The 23,382-nt window shown below is 50.1% G+C and overlaps 1 protein-coding gene across 2 annotated transcripts in view; it reads left to right on the top strand.

Annotated features, from left to right (window-relative positions):
- Positions 1-23,382, top strand: part of ssbp4 (single stranded DNA binding protein 4) — a 106,742-nt gene that overhangs the window by 30,361 nt on the left and 52,999 nt on the right. Inside the window, exon 1 of one of the 2 annotated variants that reach the window (XM_038777297.1) lies at positions 20,074-20,166. The exons of the other annotated variant lie outside the window; for it this stretch is intronic. The gene's annotated coding sequence lies outside the window, so the exon portion shown is untranslated. Of the gene's footprint in view, positions 1-20,073; positions 20,167-23,382 lie in introns of those variants that run through there. 2 annotated transcript variants of the gene reach the window in all.

Raw genomic sequence — 23,382 nt, 5'->3', positions numbered from 1 at the left:
CTGTATAACACTGGGGCACAGTGCTGGTGGGGATGAGTCTGTCGCTGTATAACACTGGGGTATAGTACTGGTGGGGACGGGTCTGTCACTGTATAACACTGGGGTATAGTACTGGTGGGGACGGGTCTGTCACTGTATAACACTGGGGTACAGTACTGGTGGGGATGGGTCTGTCACTGTGTAACACTGGGGTATAGTACTGGTGGGGAGGGGTCTGTCACTGTATAACACTGGGGTACAGTACTGGTGGGGATGGGGTCTGTCACTGTATAACACTGGGGCACAGTACTGGTGGGGACGGGTCTGTCACTGTATAACACTGGGGTACATTACTGGTGGGGACAGGTCTGTCACTGTATAACACTGGGATACAGTACTGGTGGGGATGGGTCTGTCACTGTATAACACTGGGGTACAGTACTGGTGGGGATGGGTCTGTCACTGTATAACACTGGGGTACAGTACTGGTGGGGACAGGTCTGTCAGTATATAGCACTGGGGTACAGTACTGGTGGGGATGGGTCTGTCAGTGTATAATACTGTGGTACAGCGCTGGTGGGGACAGGTCTGTCACTGTATAACACTGGGGTACAGTACTGGTGGGGATGGGTCTGTCACTGTATAACACTGGGGTACAGTACTGGTGGGGACAGGTCTGTCACTGTATAACACTGGGGTACAGTACTGGTGGGGACGGGTCTGTTACTGTATAACACGGGTACAGTACTGGTGGGGACGGGTCTGTCACTGTATATCACTGGGGAACAGTACTAGTGGGGATGGGTCTGTCACTGTATAACACTGGGGTACAGTACTGGTGGGGACCGGTCTGTCACTGTATATCACTGGGGTACAGTACTGGTGGGGACGGGTCTGACACCTGTCACTGTATAACACTGGGGTACGGTACTGGTGGGGACGGGCCTGTCACTGTATAACACTGGGATACAGTACTGGTGAAGACAGGTCTGTCACTGTATAACACTGGGGTACAGTACTGGTGGGGTCGGGTCTGTCACTGTATAACACGGGTACAGTACTGGTAGGGACAGGTCTGTCACTTGTCACTGTAGAACACTGGGGTACAGTACTGTTGAAGACGGGTCTGTCACTGTATAACACTGGGGTACAGTACTGGTGAAGACGGGTCTGTCACTGTATAACACTGGGGTACAGTCCTGGTGAAGACGGGTCTGTCACTGTATAACACTGGGGTACAGTACTGGTGAAGACGGGTCTGTCAATGTATAACACTGGGGTACAGTCCTGGTGAAGACGGGTCTGTCACTGTATAACACTGGGGTACAGTACTGGTGAAGACGGGTCTGTCAATGTATAACACTGGGGTACAGTCCTGGTGAAGACGGGTCTGTCACTGTATAACACTGGGGTACAGTACTGGTGGGGACGGGTCTGTGACTGTATAACACTGGGGTACAGTACTGGTGGGGATGGGTCTGTCACTTTATAACACTGGGGCACAGTACTGGTGGGGATGGGTCTGTCACTGTATAACACTGGGGCACAGTACTGGTGGGGACGGGTCTGTCACTGTATAATACTGGGGTACAGTACTGGTGGGGACAGGTCTGTCACTGTATAACACGGGTACAGTACTGGTGGGGGCAGGTCTGTCACTGTATAACACTGGGGTACAGTACTGGTGGGGATGGGTCTGTCACTGTATAACACTGGGGCACGGTACTGGTGGGGACGGGCCTGTCACTGTATAACACTGGGGTACAGTACTGGTGGGGTGGGTCTGTCACTGTATAACACTGGGGTACAGTACTGGTGGGGACAGGTCTGTCACTGTATAACACTGGGTTTCAGTGCTGGTGGGGACGGGTCTGTCACTGTATAACACTGGGGTACAGTACTGGTGGGGACAGGTCTGTCACTGTATAACACTGGGGTACAGTACTGGTGGGGACAGGTCTGTCACTGTATAACACTGGGTTACAGTACTATTGGGGACGGGTCTGTCACTGTATAACACTGGGGTACAGTACTGGTGGGGTTGGGTCTGTCACTGTATAACACTGGGGTACAGTACTGGTGGGAATGGGTCTGTCACTGTATAACACTGGGGTACAGTACTGGTGGGGACAGGTCTGTCACTGTATAACACTGGGGTACAGTACTGGTGGGGACAGGTCTGTCGCTGTATAACACTGGGGTACAGTACTGGTGGGGATGGGTCTGTCACTGTATAACACTGGGGTACAGTACTGGTGGGGACAGGTCTGTCGCTGTATAACACTGGGGTACAGTACTGGTGGGGATGGGTCTGTCACTGTATAACACTGGGGTACAGTACTGGTGGGGATGGGTCTGTCACTGTATAACACTGGGGTACAGTGCTGGTGGGGACGGGTCTGTCACTGTATAACACTGGGGTACAGTACTGGTGGGGACGGTTCTGTCACTGTATAACACTGGGGTACAGTACTGGTGGGGATGGGTCTGGCATGGAAATAATTCGGGCTGCTGGAATATTGGGTTAAGTGTGAGGTTTGTTAAACTGTGATTGTTGGGGTGAGGGTGGAGGTGGAGGTGGAGGTGTTGGGTCTCTGAGGGACAGTGTTGTGAGGAACTGTGTTTCAAATCCACCATTAAGTAACCGATGGTGCCGTTTGCTAAATCCTGTCGATGGGTAGCATTGTTGGGGCTTTGCCTGGTTGTTGTTCCTAGCAGTGAACCTGCACCTTTGCTCACAGGTTTTTATGGGGAGCACGGCCATGTCATTCAAATAATCAAAAGCTGCCGACCCTGCCCTTATTCTCACCTGAACCCTCAAAGTTTCCTGCCCCCCCTCCCACACGGGATTTCTGATTTATCTCAACTACTAGAACCCCCGCCACCTTATCCCCCCTCCAACCCCCAACATCATAGTGTTGACCATGGTCCACAGTAGAAATGTGTACATCACAGGATTGCAGCCGATCATTGCTTCCTTATCCCAGAAATCCTCCGATCCAGGCCACCTTTCCCATCCCACTCCAGTGGGCATTTCTGTCCTGTAATACGTCATTGATTTCAGTCGCTCAGAAGCCTAGGAATTCTCTCTCTAAACCTTTCCCCCTTGTCATTCTCTGATCAACAGTTGGTCACCGATCCTGATATCGTTTCACGTAGCAATTTGTTTTTAGGTAAATATTTTTATTCAAAAAGATTTTCATTATAACAAACGACAACAATAGAACACATCCCAGCCCCATTCGATACCAAAAGTACACCCGCCCGATCCCCCAGCCCCCCCCCTCCACTCATAGAGAAAACAGAACCTTCATAAAAAATAAAGACAAAACCACACCCTAACGCAGACGGTAACCAGTCCCCTGAGAAAGGGGATGAAGGTCTGTCACCGCGAGTAGAATCCTTCAACCGACCCCCTCATGGTGTACTTGACCTTCCCAAAAAAATTCTAATAGGTCCCCCAGCCAAGCCGAGGCCTTAGGCAGCAACAGGACTTCCATTCAAGCAGACCTCACCTCCAGGCTATTAGTCTGCAGCACCGGCAAGTCCAGAACTCCAAAAATGGCCACCAATGGACATGGATCCAGCTGAACACCCAGAATCCCTGACAATGGATCAAAAAAGGAGACCCAGAAACTAACAAGCTTGGGGCAAGAGCAAAACAAGTGCGTGTGATTCGCCGGTCCTCTCGAGCACCGTTCACACCTATCCTACACCCCCGAGATGAACCCACTCATACACTCCCTGGTCAGGTGCGGCCCGTGCACCACCTTGAATTGGATCAGGCTTAACCTCGCACATGAGGATGTGAAGTTGACCCTGTGAAGAGCTTCACTCCATATCCCCCACAAAGATCAAGCCAAGCTCACCCTCCCAGTTCATGTTTACCTCCTCCAACGATGCCTCCTCCGTAGTCAGTATCTACTCATTGAACCTCCAAAATCCTACTCTTCCCTAACTTGGCCAAGGACAGGACCCTGTCCATAAGTGAAGCCGACGGTACCAAGGGAAATGAAGGAAGTTCCTTGCGTAAAAATCCGTGCACCTGAAAGTACCTGAATACATTCCCTCTCGGGAGCTGAAACTTCTCTCATAACTCGTCCAGGCCAGTAAATCGAACTTCCAGAAACATTTTTTAAAAAAATTTAGAGTACCCAATTATTTTTTCCAATTAAGGGGCAATTTAGAGTGGCCAATCTACCTATCCTGCACATATTTGGGTTGTGGGGGTGAAACCCACGCAGACACGGGGAGAATGTGCAAACTCCACACGGACAGTGACCCAGGGCCGGGATTCGAACCCGGGACCTCAGCGCCGTGAGGCAGCAATGCTAACCACTGTGCCACCATGATGCCCCGAACTTCCAGAAACATGTCCCTAAACCTCTCCACCCCCTCCCTCTCCCATCCTATAAACAATGAATCTAAGCCAGATGGCAGAAATCTATGGTTCCTACAGATTGGAGCCAGCAGTGAATGCTGCCTAAACTGATTCCAAATCTTCAAAGGGGCTATCACCATCGGGCTCCAAGAGAATCTAGCAGGGGAAAACGAGAGTGCTGCAGTAACCAGGGCCCTCAGACATGACTCTATGCACCAAATCTCTTCCATCCAGAAGGCATGGTTCCAAAGTGGTTAACACTGCTGCCTCACAGCGCCAGGGACCTAGGTTCAATTCCAGTCTCAGATGACTGTGTGGAATATGCACATTCTCCCCGTGTCTGCGTGGGTTTGCTCCGGGTGCTCCGCTTTCCTTCCACAGTCCAAAGATATGCAGGTTAGGTGGATTGGCCATGATAAATTGCCCCTCAGAGTCCAAAAGGTTAGGTGGGGTTACTGGGTTACAGGGATAGGGTGGAGGTGTGGCCCTAGGTAGGGGGTTCTTTCGAAGGGTTGTGCAGATTCAATGGGCTGAATGGCCTCCTTCTGCACTGTCGGGATTCTATGACCATCCGTCCATATATCGAGCCCGATCCTTGAATCATTTCCAACTGAATGGGGGTACAAGGCAGGAGCATTCATTGTCTTTTTTGTTTGCTATAGCAATCGAATTGCTGGTCATTACATTGAGGTTGTTTAACAGATGGAGGATGATAGAGTGTGGGGACCCACTCTCCAATGTGGGTGAGATAATGGAAGTGCTCATGAGGTTATGCCTCTATTTTCAGCAGGAGGGGAGCCGGATTTGCATCTGCGGGGGAGTGTAGCCTTCTGATGGACTTTGGGGGGAATCTCATTTCTTCACTGACCCCCTTGACCCACCTCCAGGTCCAAGCTTGCACCAAAGCCCGGCCAGTGGATTTCTCACTGTGGGAATGGAGCACTATGGTGGGGGGGAGGGGGTGTCCAGGCTGTTAACCAAATCACTGATTTTGTATTCTCCTGCCAGCATGGGGCAGATATAGTGGCGAGTCCACCAGCAGGGGAACAGGGGCCAAACCTGTGTGCCCTGTACAGTTACATAGCGAGTGATCCTTACCCTGAATAAACAGCGACTCTGTACAGTTACATAGTGAGTGATCCTCACCCTGAATAAACAGTAACTCTGTACAGTTACAGTGAGTGATCCTTACCCTGAATAAACAGTGACTCTGTACAGTTACACAGTGAGTGATCCTTACCCTGAATAAACAGTGACTCTGTACAGTTACACAGTGAGTGATCCTCACCCTGAATAAACAGTGACTCTGTACAGTTACACAGTGAGTGATCCTCACCCTGAATAAACAGTGACTCTGTACAGTTACACAGTGAGTGATCCTCACCCTGAATAAACAGTGACTCTGTACAGTTACACAGAGAGTGATCCTTACCCTGAATAAACAGTGACTCTGTACAGTTACACAGTGAGTGATCCTCACCCTGAATAAACAGTGACTCTGTACAGTTACACAGTGAGTGATCCTCACCCTGAATAAACAGTGACTCTGTACAGTTACACAGTGAGTGACCCTCACCCTGAATAAACAGTGACTCTGTACAGTTGCACAGTGAGTGACCCTTACTCTGAATAAACAGTGACTCTGTACAGTTACACAGCGAGTGATCCTCACCCTGAATAAACAGTGACTCTGTACAGTTACACAGTGAGTGATCCTTACCCTGAATAAACAGTGACTCTGTACAGTTACATAGCGAGTGATCCTCACCCTGAATAAACAGTGACTCTACAGTTACACAGTGAGTGATCCTTACCCTGAATAAACAGTGACTCTGTACGGTTACACAGTGAGTGATCCACACCCTGAATAAACAGTGACTCTGTACAGTTACAGTGAATGATCCTCACCCTGAATAAACAGTGACTCTGTACAGTTAGTGAATGATCCTTACCCTGAATAAACAGTGACTCTGTACAGTTACACAGTGAGTGATCCTTACCCTGAATAAACAGTGACTCTGTACAGTTACACAGTGAGTGATCCTTACCCTGAATAAACAGTGACTCTGTACAGTTACAGTGAATGATCCTCACCCTGAATAAACAGTGACTCTGTACAGTTACACAGTGAGTGATCCTTACCCTGAATGAACAGTGACTCTGTACAGTTACACAGTGAGTGATCCTTACCCTGAATAAACAGTCATGATGTGGAGATGCCGGCGTTGGACTGGGGTGAGCACAGTAAGAAGTCTTACAACACCAGGTTAAAGTCCAACAGGTTTGTTTCAAACACGAGCTTTCGGAGCACGGCTCCTTCTTCAGGTGACCTGAAGATTCACCTGAAGAAGGAGCCGTGCTCCGAAAGCTCGTGTTTGAAACAAACCTGTTGGACTTTAACCTGGTGTTGTAAGACTTCTTACTGTGAATAAACAGTGACTCTGTATAGTTACACAGTGAGTGATCCTCACCCTGAATAAACAGTGACTCTGTACAGTTACACAATGAGTGATCGTCACCTTGAATAAACAGTGACTCTGTACAGACACAGTGAGTGATCCTCACCCTGAATAAACAGTGACTCTGTATAGTTACAGTGAGTGATCCTCACCCTGAATAAACAGTGACTCTGTACAGTTACAGTGAGTGATCCTCACCCTGAATAAACAGTGACTCTGTACAGTTACACAGTGAGTGGTCCTCACCCTGAATAAACAGTGACTCTGTACAGTTACCCTTACTATCTAGAGGGACAAGGGCAGCAGGCACATTGGGACAACACCTCCTTGGAAACATATCGGTCATTCCTTCACTTTCGCTGGGTTCAAAATCCTGAAGCTGCCTCCCTATCTGCAATGTGGGTGCACCTACACCACATGGACTGCACTGTTCATGAAGGCAGCTCACCACCACCTTTCCAAGGGAATTAGGTACGGGCATTAAATTCTGGTCTTGGCTGAGACGCCCACGTTCCCTGATAGAATAAAGCTCAGTTACCGGCCCTGGTTCAAGGGAAGTCTCTTTAAAAATATATAGACCATTTGTCAGCTGTAATTTGAATTGTGGTTTGTGAGAGACTGCGGGCTCCTGTAAGCTAGTGAGACAGAGCTGCCTCTCGGGGGCCAGGGATGATTGACAGGTAAAGGATTTTAATGGGCACTCAAGAGGCATCCAAACCTGGGGTTCCCATGGTTACCGTTAGCGCGCAGTCTGCTCACCTGGCTGAAGGATGGATGGGAGAAGCAGCTCTTGATGTGCCTCTATCCAGATTAATTTTTAATAATTTTGAATACACCGCTGGTTGGTGAATACGAGAGTAGGAGATTGTTGGTGAGGGAGAGTGAAACAGACACAGAGTTAATCAGATCTCTGGGTTTTACTCTGTTTCTGCCACATTTAAAATTCTGCTTTATTTATCTTAAAGGTTTCATGTTATGGCAAATCATTTTCACATATTTTGTTTAACCCATTTTTCCCCCCTAATGTTGCGAGAACGGGAACCAGGAGTGAGCCAGGTTGAGTCCAGTTGCCATGTGCGGAGGGGGAGGTGAACAGGCAAATCCTCATTCCTTCTTGTTAATGTAACCCGAGCTTTACACATACTGCAGGCACCGAGCAGACTTTACACTGCAGGGGGCGGGGGTCAGGGGGCATTGCTGGTGGGAAGGGGGTCAGGGGGCATTGCTGGTGGGAAGGGGGTCAGGGGGCATTGCTGGTGGGAAGGGGGTCAGGGGGCATTGCTGGTGGGAAGGGGGTCAGGGGGCATTGCTGGTGGGAAGGGGGTCAGGGGCATTGCTGGTGGGAAGGGGGTCAGGGGGCATTGCTGGTGGGAAGGGGGTCAGGGGGCATTGCTGGTGGGAAGGGGGTCAGGGGGCATTGCTGGTGGGAAGGGGGTCAGGGGGCATTGCTGGTGGGAAGGGGGTCAGGGGGCATTGCTGGTGGGAAGGGGGTCAGGGGGCATTGCTGGTGGGAAGGGGGTCAGGGGGCATTGCTGGTGGGAAGGGGGTCAGGGGGCATTGCTGGTGGGAAGGGGGTCAGGGGGCATTGCTGGTGGGAAGGGGGTCAGGGGGCATTGCTGGTGGGAAGGGGGTCAGGGGGCATTGCTGGTGGGAAGGGGGTCAGGGGACATTGATGGTGGGTAGGGGGTCAGGGGGCATTTCTGGCGGGAAGGGGGTCAGGGGGCATTGCTGGTGGGGGTGGGGATCAGTGTGGGTTGTTGGTGGGGGGTGGGTTTCAGTGTGGGTGGTTGGTTGGGTGGGGGTCAGTGTGGGTTGGTGGGTGGTTCACAGGGGAAGGTGGTGGGAGTAAGTATGGGTTGTTGGGGAGTGGGGATCAGTGTGGGTTGTTTGGGGGGTGGGGGTCAATGTGAGTTGTTGGGGGGGTGGGGGTCAGAGTGGGTTGTTGGGGGGGTGGGGGGGTGGGGGTCAATGTGAGTTGTTGGGGGGGGTGGGGGTCAGAGTGGGTTGTTGGGGGGGTGGGGGTCAGTGTGAGTTGTTGGGGGGGTGGGGGTCAGTGTGGGTTGTTGGGGTGGGGATCAGTGTGGGTTGTTGGGGGGTGGGGGTCAGTGTGGGTTGTTGGGGGGTGGGGGTCAAGTGGGTTTTTGTTGGGGGGGGTGGGGGTCAATGTGGGTTGTTGGAAGGGTGGGGGTCAGTGTGGGTTGTTGGGGGGGTGGGGATTGGTGTGGGTTGTTGGGGGGGTGGGGGTCAGTGTGGGTTGTTGGGGGGTGGGGGTCAGTGTGGGTTGTTGTTGGTTGGGTGGGGGTCAGTGTGGGTTGTTGGGGGGTGGGGGTCAGTGTGGGTTGTTGGTGGGGGGGTGGGTGTCAGTGTGGGTGGTTAGTTGGGTGGGGGCCAGTGTGGGTTGTTGGTGGGTGGTTCACAGGGGAGGGTGGTGGGAGTAAGTATGGGTTGTTGGGGGGTACGGATCAGTGTGGGTTGTTGGTTGGGGGGGTCAGTGTGGGTTGTTGGGGGGGTGGGGGTCAGTGTGGGTTGTTGGGGGGGGTGAGGGTCAGTGTGGGTTGTAGAGGGTTGGGGGTCAGTGTGGGTTGTTGGGGGGGGTGGGGGGGTCAGTGTGGGTGTGTTGGGGGGGTCAGTGTGGGTTGTTGGGGGTGGGGGTCAGTGTGGGTTGTTGGGGGGGGTGGGGGTCAGTGTGGGTTGTTGGGGGGGTGGGGGTCAGTGTGGGTTGTTGGGGGGGTGGGGGTCAGTGTGGGTTGTTGGGGGGGGGTCAGTGTGGGTTGTTGGGGGGGGTGGGGGTCAGTGTGGGTTGTTGGGGGTGGGAGTCAGGGTGGGTTGTTGGTTGGGGGGGTCAGTGTGGGTTGTTGGGGGGGTGGGGGTCAGTGTGGGTTGTTGGGGGGGTGAGGGTCAGTGCGACAGGTTAGGGGCAGCAGGGTAGCATGGTGGTTAGCATCAATGTTTCACAGCTCCAGGGTCCCAGGGTCCCAGGTTCGATTCCCGGCTGGGTCACTGTCTGTGTGGAGTCTGCACGTCCCCCCCCTGTGTGCGTGGGTTTCCTCCGGGTGCTCCGGTTTCCTCCCACAGTCCAAAGATGTGCGGGTTAGGTGGCTTGGCCATGCTAAATTGCCCGTAGTGTCCTAATAAAAGTAAGGTTAAGGGGGGGGGGTTGTTGGGTTACGGGTATAGGGTGGATACGTGGGTTTGAGTGGGGTGATCATGGCTTGGCACAACATTGAGGGCCGAAGGGCCTGTTCTGTGCTGTACTGTACTATGTTCTATGTTCTATGTGAGTTGTTGGGGTGGTGGGGGTCAGTGTGGGTTGTTGGTTGGGGGGTCAGTGTGGGTTGTTGGGAGGTGGGGGTCAGTGTGGGTTGTTGGTTGGGGGGTCAGTGTGGGTTATGGGGGGGGTGGGGGTCAGTGTCGGTTGTTGGGGGGGTGGGGGTCAGTGTGGGTTGTTGTTGGGGGGTGGGGGTCAGTGTGGGTTGGGGGGGTGGGGTCAGTGTGGGTTGTTGGGGGGGGGGTGGGGGTCAGTGTGAGTTGTTGGGGGGGTGGGGTCAGTGTGGGTTGTTGTTGGGGGGGTGGGGATCAGTGTGGGTTGTTGTTGGGGGTGGGGGTCAGTGTCGGTTGTTGGGGGGTGGGGGTCAGTGTGGGTTGTTGGGGGGTTGGGGGTCAGTGTGGGTTGTTGGTTGGGGGGGTCAGTGTGGGTTGTTGGTTGGGGGGTCAGTGTGGGCTGTTGGGGGGGTGGGGGTCAGTGTGGGTTGTTGGGGGGGTGAGGGTCACTGTGGGTTGTTGGGGGGGGGGTGGGGGGTCAATGTGGGTTGTTGGGGGGGTGGGGGTCAGTGTGGGTTGTTGGGGGGGTGAGGGTCACTGTGGGTTGTTGGTTGGGGGGGTCAGTGTGGGTTGTTGGGGGGGGTGGGGATCAGTGTGGGTTGTTGGGGGGGTGGGGGTCAGTGTGGGTTGGTGGGGGTTGGGGGTCAGTGTGGGTTGTTGGGGGGGGGGGGGTGGGGGTCAGTGTGGGTTGTTGGGGGGGGGTGGGGGTCAGTGTGGGTTGTTGGGGGGGGGGGTGGGGGTCAGTCTGGGTTGTTCGGGGGGTGGGGGTCATTGTGGGTTGTTGGGGGGGGGGGTCAGTGTGGGTTGTTGGAAGGGTGGGGGTCAGTGTGGGTTGTTGGTTGGGGGTCAGTGGGTTGTTGGGGGGGTGGGGGTCAGTGTGGGTTGTTGGGGGGTGGGGGTCAGTGTGGGTTGTTGGTTGGGGGTCAGTGGGTTGTTGGGGGGGTGGGGGTCAGTGTGGGTTGTTGGGGGTTGGGGGTCAGTGTGGGTTGTTGGGGGGGTGGGGGTCAGTGTGGGTTGTTGGGGGGGTGGGGGTCAGTGTGGGTTGTTGGGGGTGGGGTCAGTGTGGGTTGTTGGGGGGGGTGGGGATCAGAGTGGGTTGTTAGTGGGGAGGGATGGGGGTTGTTGGTGCGGGAGTGGATGAGGACAGAGTGTTGGGGGGGACTGTGGCACGGTAGCACAGTGGTTAGCACTGTTTCTTCACAGCTCCAGAGTCCCAGGTTCGATTCCCAGCCACTGTCTGTGCAGAGTCTGCACGTTCTCCCTGTGTCTGCGTGGGTTCCCTCCGGGTGCTCCAGTTTCCTCCCACAAGTCCCGAAAGACATGCTGTTTGGTGAATTGGTCATTCTAAATTCTCCCTCTGTGTACCCGAACAGGCGCTGGAGTGTGGAGACTAGCGGATTTTCACAGTAACTTAATTGCCATTTTAATGTAAGCCTACTTGTGACAATAAAGATTATTAGATTATTATTGTATATGTGGGCCTCTGCATGTCTCTTTGTGTCACTGTGTATGTCTGTGAGTGTGTTTCAGTGTGTGTTTGTATCTCTGTGGCTGTCTCTTTGTGTGTCTGTGAGTGTGTACATATGTGTGTCTGTGATTATGTTGTGTCTTGTTTCTGTGTGTCTGTGTATATCTGTATGCCTGTATATGTGTGTCTGTGTATATCTGTATGCCTGTATATGTGTGTCTGTGTTGAGAATCTATCTGTGTCTCCATGTGTATCTCTGTGTGTCCTCGCCTGTGTGTGCGTATGTTTATGTGTGAGTCCATCTCCCTGTGTGTTTCTATGTGTGTCTATGTATGTATGTGCCTATGTGAGTGTCAGTGTCTCTGTGTGATTCTGTGTATGTTTATGTTCGTGCGTTTGTCTGTATGTGTGTCTCTCTATGTGTGTGTGTGTGTGTTCATGTCCGTCCCTGTGTTTTTCTTTGTGTGCATGTGGGTGTCTGTGGGCTAGATTCTCCGCTGTCGGGATTCTCCGTTACGCCGGCAGTGCACACGAGCCGGGGGTTTCCCGATGTCGTGGGGCTACCCGCAATTGGCCGGCTGGTGCGACGGAGAATCCCACCGTGCGCCTTTGTTTATGTGGTCTCCATGTCCCTGTATGTTTCTGTGTGTGTGTGTATGTTTCTATGTGTTTGTGTGTTGATGTGTGTGTGTGAGAGTCTATGTGTGTGTGTTTCTTTGTGCATTCATTACAGTATGTGTGAGTTTGTGTGCGTGTTTATTACAGTGTGTGCAAGTCTGAGTGTTCATGTATGCGTGTGAGTTCATTACAGTATGTGTGTGTGTTCATTACAGTGTGTGTGAGTCTGTGTGCGTTCATTACAGTGTGGTTGAGTCTATACGTGTGTGTGAGTCTATGTGTGTGTGTGTATGTTTCTGTGTGTGTGTCCATTACAGTGCATAAGAGTCTGTGTTTCTATGTTAATATTCACTCTAGTTTGTTTTGTTATTGTTTCTGTGTGTGTGCTCATTACAGTGTGTGTGAGTATGTGTGTCTGTGTTCATTACGCGTGTGCGAGTATGTGTGTCTGTGTTCATTACAGTGTGTGTGAGTATGTGTGTCTGTGTTCATTACAGTGTGTGTGAGTATGTGTGTCTGTGTTCATTACAGTGTGTGTGAGTATGTGTGTATGTATTCATTACAGTGTGTGTGAGTATGTGTGTGTGATTCTGTGTGTGGGTTCATTACAATGTGTGTGTGTATGTGTGTGGTTCATTACAGTGTGTGTGTTCATTATAGTGTGTGTTCATTATAGTGTGAGTGTGTGTTCATTATAGTGTGAGTGTGTGTTCATTACAGTGAGTGTCTGTTCATTACTGTGTTTGTGAGTCTATGTGTGTGGGTTCATTACTGTGTGTGTGTTCATTACAGTGTGTATGTGTGTGTTCATTACAGTGTGTGTGTGTCTTCATTACAGTGTGTATGTGTGTGTTCATTACAGTGTGTGTGTGTCTTCATTACAGTGTGTATGTGTGTGTTCATTACAGTGTGTGTGATTCTGTGTGTTAATTATAGTGTGTATTCATTACTGTGTGTCTGTGTGTGGGTTCATTACTGTGTGTCTGTGTGTGGGTTCATTACTGTGTGTATGTGTGTGTTCATTACAGTGTGTGTGTGTGTTCATTACAGTGTGTGTGTGTGTTCATTACAGTGTGTGTGTTCATTACTGTGTGTGTTCATGTGAGTGTGCGTGTGTGTGCATGCGTGCGCGGCCGGAATTCTCCTGCCGTTTGCTGGCGGAGGGATTCACTGTCCCTGACGGCAGCTCAACCCCCTCCTGTGGGTTTCCCAGCAACGCAGTGGCTTCAATGGGAATTCCCGTTGTGGCGGGGACAGAGAATTCCACCACCAACGAACGGCGCATCGCCTCCCGCCAACGGGAAATCTACGGCCGGGGAACCGTAGAATCCAGCCCTGTATGTTTCACTGTGTGCGTGTGTTTCTGCATGTCTGTTTTCATGTCACTGTGTGTCTATGTGTGTGTGCGTCTATGAGTGTGTGTGTTCATGTCACTGTGTCTATGTGTGTGTGTTCATTTGACTGTGTGTCTATGTGTGTGTGTCTGAGTGTGTGTGTTCATGTCACTGTGTGTCTATGTGTGTGTGTCTGAGTGTGTGTGTTCATGCCACTGTGTGTCTATGTGTGTGTGTTCATTTGACTGTGTGTCTATGTGTGTGTGTCTGAGTGTGTGTGTTCATGTCACTGTGTGTCTATGTGTGTGTGTCTGAGTGTGTGTGTTCATGTCACTGTGTGTCTATGTGTGTGTGTCTGAGTGTGTGTGTTCATGTCACTGTGTGTCTATGTGTGTGTGTCTGAGTGTGTGTTCATGTCACTGTGTGTCTATGTGTGTGTGTCTGAGTGTGTGTGTTAATTTCACTGTGTGTCTATGTGTGTGTGTCTGAGTGTGTGTGTTCATGTCACTGTGTGTCTATGTGCGTGTGTCTGAGTGTGTGTTCATGTCACTGTGTGTCTATGTGTGTGTGTCTGAGTGTGTGTGTTAATTTCACTGTGTGTCTATGTGTGTGTGTCTGAGTGTGTGTGTTCATGTCACTGTGTGTCTATGTGTGTGTCTGAGTGTGTGTGTTCATGTCACTGTGTCTGTGTGTCTGAGTGTGTGTGTTCATGTCACTGTGTCTATGTGTGTGTGTCTGAGTGTGTGTGTTCATGTCACTGTGTGTCTATGTGTGTGTGCCTGCGTGTGTGTGTTCATGTCACTGTGTCTATGTGTGTGTGTCTGAGTGTGTGTGTTCATGTCACTGTGTGTCTATGTGTGTGTGTCTGAGTGTTGGTGTTCATGTCACTGTGTGTCTATGTGTGTGTGCCTGCGTGTGTGTGTTCATGTCACTGTGTCTATGTGTGTGTGTCTGAGTGTGTGTTCATGTCACTGTGTGTCTATGTATGTGTGTCTGAGTGTGTGTGTTCATGTCCCTGTGTGTCCGTGTGTGTGTCTATGTGTGTGTGTCTGAGTGTGTGTGTTCATTTCACTGTGTGTCTATGTGTGTGTGTCTGAGTGTGTGTGTTCATGTCACTGTGTGTCTATGTGTGTGTCTGAGTGTGTGTGTTCATGTCACTGTGTCTATGTGTGTGTGTCTGAGTGTGTGTGTTCATGTCACTGTGTCTATGTGTGTGTGTCTGAGTGTGTGTGTTCATGTCACTGTGTGTCTATGTGTGTGTCTGAGACCTGGGGATCCAAATAGCCCATGACTGGAAAGGGATCCACAAATGGAACCTCACCAGCCTGACAGAGGAAGTTAAAAAGGACCTGCAAAGATGGAACACACTCCCGCTCTCCCTCGAGTTCAGACGATCAAAATGAACGTACTGCCCAGGTTCCTCTTCCTGTTTAGATCCATTCCGATCTACATCCCCAAGGCCTTTTTCAAAGCGCTGGACAAACTCATCATGGCGTTTGTATGGGGGGGGTAAAAATGCTAGGATCCCAAAGAAGGTCTTACAAAAAACAAAAACCAGGGGAGGGTTAGCCCTCCCGAATCTACAATTCTACCACTGGGCAGCAACAGCCGAGCGAGTAAGGGGATGGATCCAGGAGCCAGAAGCTGAGTGGGTGCGTGCGGAGGAGGCCTCCTGCATGGGAACCTCCCTCCGGGCCCTCGCCACGGCAGCACTCCCATCCCCACCCAAAAAACACTCCAGCAGCCCAGTGGTGACAGCCACCCTCCAATCCTGGAACCAACTGCGGCAGCAACTTGGCCTGACCAAAATGTCAAACAGGGCTCCCATCTGCAACAACCATAGGTTCAAACCAGCACTGACCGACGCCACCTTCAAAAGGTGGAGGCAGGACGGGGGAACATTGACAGTCAGGGACCTATACACGGACGACAGGATCGCAACACTGGACGAACTGACAGAGAAATTTCAGCTAGCTGGGGGGAACGAGCTACGGTACCTGCAGCTCAAAAACTTCCTACGAAAGGAGACAAGGACGTACCCACAACCGCCACGACAGACACTACTGGAAGACCTACTGGACGCAAGTATCCTAGAGAAAGGGAACTGTAGTGACATGTATGACCGACTGGTAGATAGGGACGACACCGTACTGGACGCAACAAGGAGGAAATGGGAGGACGACCTGGGGATGGAGATAGGGTGGGGACTCTGGAGCGAAGCACTGCATAGGGTCAACTCCACCTCCACGTGCGCAAGGCTCACCCTGACGCAACTAAAATTGGTACATAGAGCCCACTTAACGAGAAACCGTATGAGTAGGTTCTTCCCGGAGGTGGAAGACAGATGTGAGCGGTGCCAAAGAGGCCCGGCCAACCACGCCCACATGTTCTGGTCTTGCCCCAGACTTGTGGAGTACTGGACAGCCTTCTTCGAGGCTATGTCCAAAGTGGTGGGGGTGAGGGTGGAGCCATGCCCGATAGTGGCGGTCTTCGGGGTTTCAGACCAGCCAGATCTATTCCTGGGGAGGAGGGCGGACGCCCTTGCCTTTGCCTCCCTGATCGCCCGCCGTAGAATCCTGTTTGGCTGGCGGGCAGCAGCACCGCCCAGAGCTGCGGACTGGCTGTCCGACCTCTCGGAATCTCTCCAAATGGAGAAAATCAAATTTGCCATCCGAGGGTCGGACGACGGCTTCCACAGAACGTGGGAGCCATTCATGCAACTGTTCCGGGACATGTTTGTGGCCAATGTACAAGAGGAAGAATAGTCGGGGGAAGGTAGCGGGAGGGGGGCTACAGGTTCGTTACGGGGGTTCGATGGCTAGCTAAGGCCCAAAACCAAGCTAAATAAACATGTTGAGGGGGGGGGGGGGGGGGGGGGGGGCGCAGTTACTACTACGAAGATGCTTACCTGTAAATATGTATGTTAATTTTTGCGTGTTTGTTTTTGTTTGTTTTTTTTTTGTTTCTCTCTCCTAACAATTTGTAATTTGTTCAATATAAAATACGAAAACTGAATAAAAACATTTATAAAAAAAAATAAAAAAAATGTGTGTGTCTGAGTGTGTGTTCATGCCACTGTGAGTCTATGTGTGTGTGTCTGAGTGTGTGTGTTCATGTCACTGTGAGTCTATGTGTGTGTGTCTGAGTGTGTGTGTTCATGTCACTGTGTCTATGTGTGTGTGTCTGAGTGTGTGTGTTCATGTCACTGTGAGTCTATGTGTGTGTGTCTGAGTGTGCGTTCATGTCTGTGTGTCTGAGTGTGTGTGTTCATGTCACTGTGTCTATGTATGTGTGCCTGAGTGTGTGTGTTCATGTCGCTGTGTGTCTATGTGTGTGTGTCTATGTGTGTGTGTCTGAGTGTGGGCGTTCATGTCGCTGTGTCTATGTGTGTGTGTCTGAGTGTGTGTGTTCATGTCACTGTGTGTCTGTGTGTGTGTCTATGTGTGTGTGTTCATGTCACTGTGTGTCTATGTGTGTGTGTCTAAGTGTGTGTTCATGTCACTGTGTGTCTATGTGTGTGTGTCTATGTGTGTGTTCACGTCACTGTGTCTATGTGTGTGTGTGTCTGAGTGTGTGTGTTCATGTCACTGTGTCTATGTGTGTGTGTCTGAGTGTGTGTGTTCATGTCCCTGTGTGTCTATGTGTGTGTGCCTGAGTGTGTGTGTTCATGTCACTGTGTGTCTGTGTGTGTGTCTATGTGTGTGTGTCTGAGTTTGTGTGTTCATGTCACTGTGTGTCTGTGTGTGTGTCTGTGTGTGTGTCTGAGTGTGTGTTCATGTCACTGTGTGTCTATGTGTGTGTGTCTGAGTGTGTGTTCATGTCACTGTGTGTCTATGTGTGTGTGCCTGAGTGTGTGTGTTCATGTCACTGTGTCTATGTGTGTGTGTCTGAGTGTGTGTGTTCATGTCACTGTGTGTCTATGTATGTGTGTCTGAGTGTGTGTGTTCATGTCACTGTGTCTATGTGTGTGTGTCTGAGTGTGTGTGTTCATGTCACTGTGTCTATGTGTGTGTGTCTGAGTGTGTGTGTTCATGTCACTGTGTGTCTATGTGTGTGTGTCTGAGTGTGTGTGTTCATGTCACTGTGTGTCTATGTGTGTGTGTCTGAGTGTGTGTGTTCATGTCACTGTGTGTCTATGTGTGTGTGTCTGAGTGTGTGTGTTCATGTCACTGTGTGTCTATGTGTGTGTGTCTGAGTGTGTGTGTTCATGTCACTGTGTGTCTATGTGTGTGTGTCTGAGTGTGTGTGTTCATGTCACTGTGTCTATGTGTGTGTGTCTGAGTGTGTGAGTTCATGTCACTGTGAGTCTATGTGTGTGTGTCTGAGTGTGTGCGTTCATGTCTGTGTGTCTGAGTGTGTGTGTTCATGTCACTGTGTCTATGTATGTGTGCCTGAGTGTGTGTGTTCATGTCCCTGTGTGTCTATGTGTGTGTGTCTATGTGTGTGTGTCTGAGTGTGGGCGTTCATGTCGCTGTGTCTATGTGTGTGTGTCTGAGTGTGTGTGTTCATGTCACTGTGTGTCTGTGTGTGTGTCTATGTGTGTGTGTCTGAGTGTGTGTGTTCATGTCACTGTGTGTCTATGTGTGTGTGTCTAAGTGTGTGTTCATGTCACTGTGTGTCTATGTGTGTGTTCATGTCACTGTGTCTATGTGTGTGTGTCTGAGTGTGTGTGTTCATGTCCCTGTGTGTCTATGTGCGTGTGTCTGAGTGTGTGTTCATGTCACTGTGTGTCTATGTGTGTGTGTCTGAGTGTGTGTGTCTGAGTGTGTGTGTTCATGTCACTGTGTGTCTATGTGTGTGTGTCTGAGTGTGTGTTCATGTCACTGTGTGTCTGTGTGTGTGTCTATGTGTGTGTGTTCATGTCACTGTGTCTGTGTGTGTGTCTGAGTGTGTGTGTTCATGTCACTGTGTGTCTATGTGTGTGTCTGAGTGTGTGTGTTCATGCCACTGTGAGTCTATGTGTGTGTGTCTGAGTGTGTGTGTTCATGTCACTGTGTGTCTATGTGTGTGTGTCTGAGTGTGTGTGTTCATGTCACTGTGTGTCTATGTGTGTGTGTCTGAGTGTGTGTGTCTGTGTGTGTGTCTATGTGTGTGTGTGTGAGTGTGTGTGTTCATGTCACTGTGTGTCTATGTGTGTGTGTCTAAGTGTGTGTTCATGTCACTGTGTGTCTATGTGTGTGTGTCTATGTGTGTGTTCATGTCACTGTGTCTATGTGTGTGTGTCTGAGTGTGTGTGTTCATGTCACTGTGTGTCTATGTGTGTGTGTCTGAGTGTGTGTTCATGTCACTGTGTGTCTGTGTGTGTGTCTATGTGTGTGTGTTCATGTCACTGTGTCTGTGTGTGTGTCTGAGTGTGTGTGTTCATGTCACTGTGTGTCTATGTGTGTGTGTCTGAGTGTGTGTGTTCATGTCACTGTGTGTCTATGTGTGTGTGTTCATGTCACTGTGTCTATGTGCATGTGTACATGTGTTTCGGCATGTTTGTGTCCATATCACTGTGTGTCTATGTGTGTGTGTCTGAGTGTTTGTGTTCATGTCCCTGTGTGTCTATGTGCGTGTGTCTGAGTGTGTGTGTTCATGTCACTGTGTGTCTGTGTGTGTGTGTCTGAGTGTGTGTGTTCATGTCACTGTGTGTCTATGTGTGTGTGTCTGAGTGTGTGTGTTCATGTCACTGTGTGTCTATGTGTGTGTGTCTGAGTGTGTGTGTTCATGTCACTGTGTGTCTATGTGTGTGTGTCTGTGAGTGTGTCCATGTCACTGTGTGTCTATGTGTATGTATGTGTCTGTGAGTGTGTCCGTGTCACTGTGTGTTCATATCACTGTGTGCCAGTGTGTCTAATTATGTGTGTGTCAATGTGTATATATGTGTGTCTGTGTGCCAATGTGTGTGTGACTATGTGTGTGTATATATGTCTATGTGTGTGTATATGTCTGCGTGTGTATATGTATATATATATATTTTTTAAAAATTTAGATTACCCAATTAATTTTTTCCAATTAATGGACAGTTTAGTGTGGCCAATGCACATCTTTGTGTTGTGGGGGCGAAACCCACGCAAACACGCGGAGAATGTGTAAACTCCACACGGACAGTGACCCAGAGCCGGGATCGAACCTGGGACCTCAGCGCCGTGAGGCAGCAGCATTAACCACTTGCGCCACCGTACTGCCCATGTGTGCCTGTATATATGACTATATATTTGTGCATATATATTCTTTGTGCGTGTCTATGTATGTCCATATGTACATGTATATTTGTCTACATGTGTGTCTATGTATATGTGCGTGTGTATACATGTTTGTGTGTGTGTTCATGCCCATGTACCTGTGTGTGTTTGTCTGTGTTCTGTGTGTGTCCATGTCCCTGTATATGTTTGAACACTGTCTGTGATCTATGTGTGTGTGTGGGGTGGTGGTTGCGGGGGGTGGGGGGGGGGGGGGGGGGTGCTTGAGCTTGGCTGTGGTGCCAATCATGGTTAAATATCTGAGTGACAAATGGCTCCTGGGGTGATGGGGCGAATAGCTGACAGGGGCAGATGGTGCTTGATGCCCAGCCGATGAGATGAGGGGAGTAGGGCACTGCCCAGTGTTGTGCCCTCACAGTGGGTGTGTATTTCTGGGGTATCCTCTGTAACAATATTGATGTTCCAGTTGGCGAGAAACGGTTTCTGCAGCACTTCAGTTGTCCTCTGATTAGTATGCATGACCTGGTCCCAAAAAAACATTCCCTGATTGGCTGGGGAGTTGCAGGAAGCAGAGAATGATGTTATACATACCCTGGGGACTGTTGTGGAGGCCTGGGTGGGGGGGGGGGAGTAGAGGGTAGGGGGGCGGAGGGAGTGAGATGCTGATCAGTACTAATTCACACGCAGGGGAATGGTGCCTATGGAGGAGTATTAGAGACAGATTGCTTTCTGCTGCCTATGTTATGTGTTTAACACATTCACCAATGCCTCGCTCACTCTGAACTCGAACCACATTCCTCGGCATCCACCAACACTCTCACTCCCTCTCTCTCTGCGATTTCCCCCACCCTCCATCCAGGACTAGAACTGGGACTCAGTGTGAATCCAAAGCGATAAGATAAACTTAAACCTGAAAATAGATTCCAGATTGTCAGGAGACACAGATAGCAGCTTCTAACAGGAAAGGTACAAAGTTGGTTCACATTCAACAGCCTTCCTCACTCCCGGGTATCTGTTTTCTTTATATGAAGACAGCCAAGCTGGCAGGGGGGGCAGAGCCAGGGTGCCTGGGTGGCACTGCCAAGTGTCGAGGCCTGGGAGGGCCATTCCCATGAAGAGGGGTTGAGGGGGTATGAATGCCTGGAGGGGTTGAAGGTGGGTGTGGAGGGGCTTCCTAAAGGATGCAGGCCCTGAAAAGGGAATAGTGCCAAAGGGGGGGGGGAGGTCTGAAAGGGAGTGGCTTCACAGCGACCCACAGCGGGGTGTCCTCACTTGGGGGGGAGGGGGGGTAATGCCCATACATGCGGGTGGTGGTAACATTGCCCCTGGGTGGGGGTCCCTCAAGCCCACTTAGTGATCGGGACACCCCTTCAAAATGGCAGCACGACCCCTGAGGAGCTGGTTTGACCAGTGGGTTCTGCTCCCCAGTGTGTGGGCCAGGCCCAAGGCACAAAAAAGTTACAAAGTTTGGGTAAATAACAGTGCGGATCTCACCAAAAAAACTGACAAGAAACACCTTGCAAATGCCTCCCAAAATGACACTTCAAAATGTTTCAGTTAAATCACACCATATATATAAACCACCCTGAACCCCTCGATTAGATTCCAGTCTGTAACTCACTCCCGGGTATCTGTTATTCTATATATAAACCCCCCGAACCCCTCGATTAGATTCCAGTCTGTAACTCACTCCCGGGTATCTGTTATTCTATATATAAACCACCCGAACCCCTCAATTAGATTCCATTCTGCTCACTCCCGGGTATCTGTTATTCTATATTAAACCACCTGAACTCCTTGATTAGATTCCAGTCTGTAACTCACTCCCGGGTATCTGTTTTTTATATAAACCACCCCGAACCCCTCGATTAGATTCCAGTCTGTAACTCACTCCCGGGTATCTGTTATTCTATATATAAACCACCCCGAACCCCTCGATTAGATTCCAGTCTGTAACTCACTCCCGGGTATCTGTTATTCTATATATAAACCACCCGAACCCCTCGATTAGATTCCAGTCTGTAACTCACTCCCGGGTATCTGTTATTCTATATATAAACCATCCCGAACCCCTCAATTAGATTCCTGTCTGTAACTCACTCCCGGGTATCTGTTATTTTGTATATAAACCACCCTGAACCCCTAATTAGATTCCTGTCTGTAACTCACTCCCGGGTATCTGTTATTCTATATATAAACCATCCCGAACCCCTCGATTAGATTCCAGTCTGTAACTCACTCCCCGGGTTTCTGTTATTCTATATATAAACCCCTGAACCCCCTTGATTAGATTCCAGTCCTGTAACTCACTCCCGGGTATCTGTTATTCTATATATAAACCACCCCGAACCCCTCAATTAGATTCCATTCTGCGGCTCACATCCCGGGTATCTGTTATTCTATATATAAACCCCCTGTACCCCTCGATTAGATTCCAGCCTGTAACTCACTCCCGGGTATCTGTTATTCTATATATAAACCATCCGAACCCCTCAATTAGATTCCATTCCTGCGGCTCACTCCCGGGTATCTGTTATTCTATATATAAACCACCGAACCCCTCAATTAGATTCCAGTCTGTAACCTCACTCCCGGGTATCTGTTATTCTATATATAAACCACACTGAACCCCTTGATTAGATTCTAGTCTGTAACTCACTCCCGGGTATCTGTTATTCTATATATAAACCACCCTGAACCCCTCGATTAGATTCCAGTCTGTAACTCACTCCCGGGTATCTGTTATTCTATATATAAACCCCTGAACCCCTCGATTAGATTCTAGTCTGTAATTCACTCCCGGGTATCTGTTATTCTATATATAAACCACCCTGAACCCCTCGATTAGATTCCATTCTGCGGCTCACTCCCGGGTATCTGTTATTCTATATATAAACCACCCTGAACCCCTTGATTAGATTCCATTCTGTAACTCACCCGGGTATCTGTTATTCTATATATAAACAATCCCAAACCCCTCGATTAGATTCCAGTCTGTAACTCACTCCCGGGTATCTGTTATTCTATATATAAACCCCTGCACCCCTCGATTAGATTCCAGTCTGTAACTCACTCCCGGGTATCTGTTATTCTATATATAAACCACCCTGACCCCTCAATTAGATTCCATTCTGCGGCTCACTCCCGGGTATCTGTTATTCTATATATAAACCACCTGAACCCCTTGATTAGATTCCAGTCTGTAACTCACTCCCGGGTATCTGTTATTCTATATATAAACCACCTGAACCCCTTGATTAGATTCCAGTCTGTAACTCACTCCCGGGTATCTGTTATTCTATATATAACCACCCGAACCCCTCGAATTAGATTCCAGTCTGTAACTCACTCCCGGGTATCTGTTATTCTATATATAAACCCCTGAACCCCTCGATTAGATTCCAGTCTGTACCTCACTCCCTGATATCCCTCCGCCGCTGATTGGATTCCAGTTTGTGACTATAATGTGTCACTGTTCTTTCTGTTTTGCTGTGGAAGTTTAAGATTGTGGCTTCTCTCCCTTAAGCTGAGCGCTGTGATGGATGTTTAGCCTGTGTTGTGGCCAGTGACCAGTGACTAAGCGATGGCCTTCACTACATTCCTCTAGTCTGTCTGAGTGTCTGACTGTATGGGGGAG

Source organism: Scyliorhinus canicula, chromosome 18 (genome assembly GCF_902713615.1).
Source record: "Scyliorhinus canicula chromosome 18, sScyCan1.1, whole genome shotgun sequence".
Lineage (NCBI taxonomy): Eukaryota > Metazoa > Chordata > Chondrichthyes > Carcharhiniformes > Scyliorhinidae > Scyliorhinus > Scyliorhinus canicula.
This window is presented reverse-complemented; position numbering and strand designations above follow the sequence as displayed.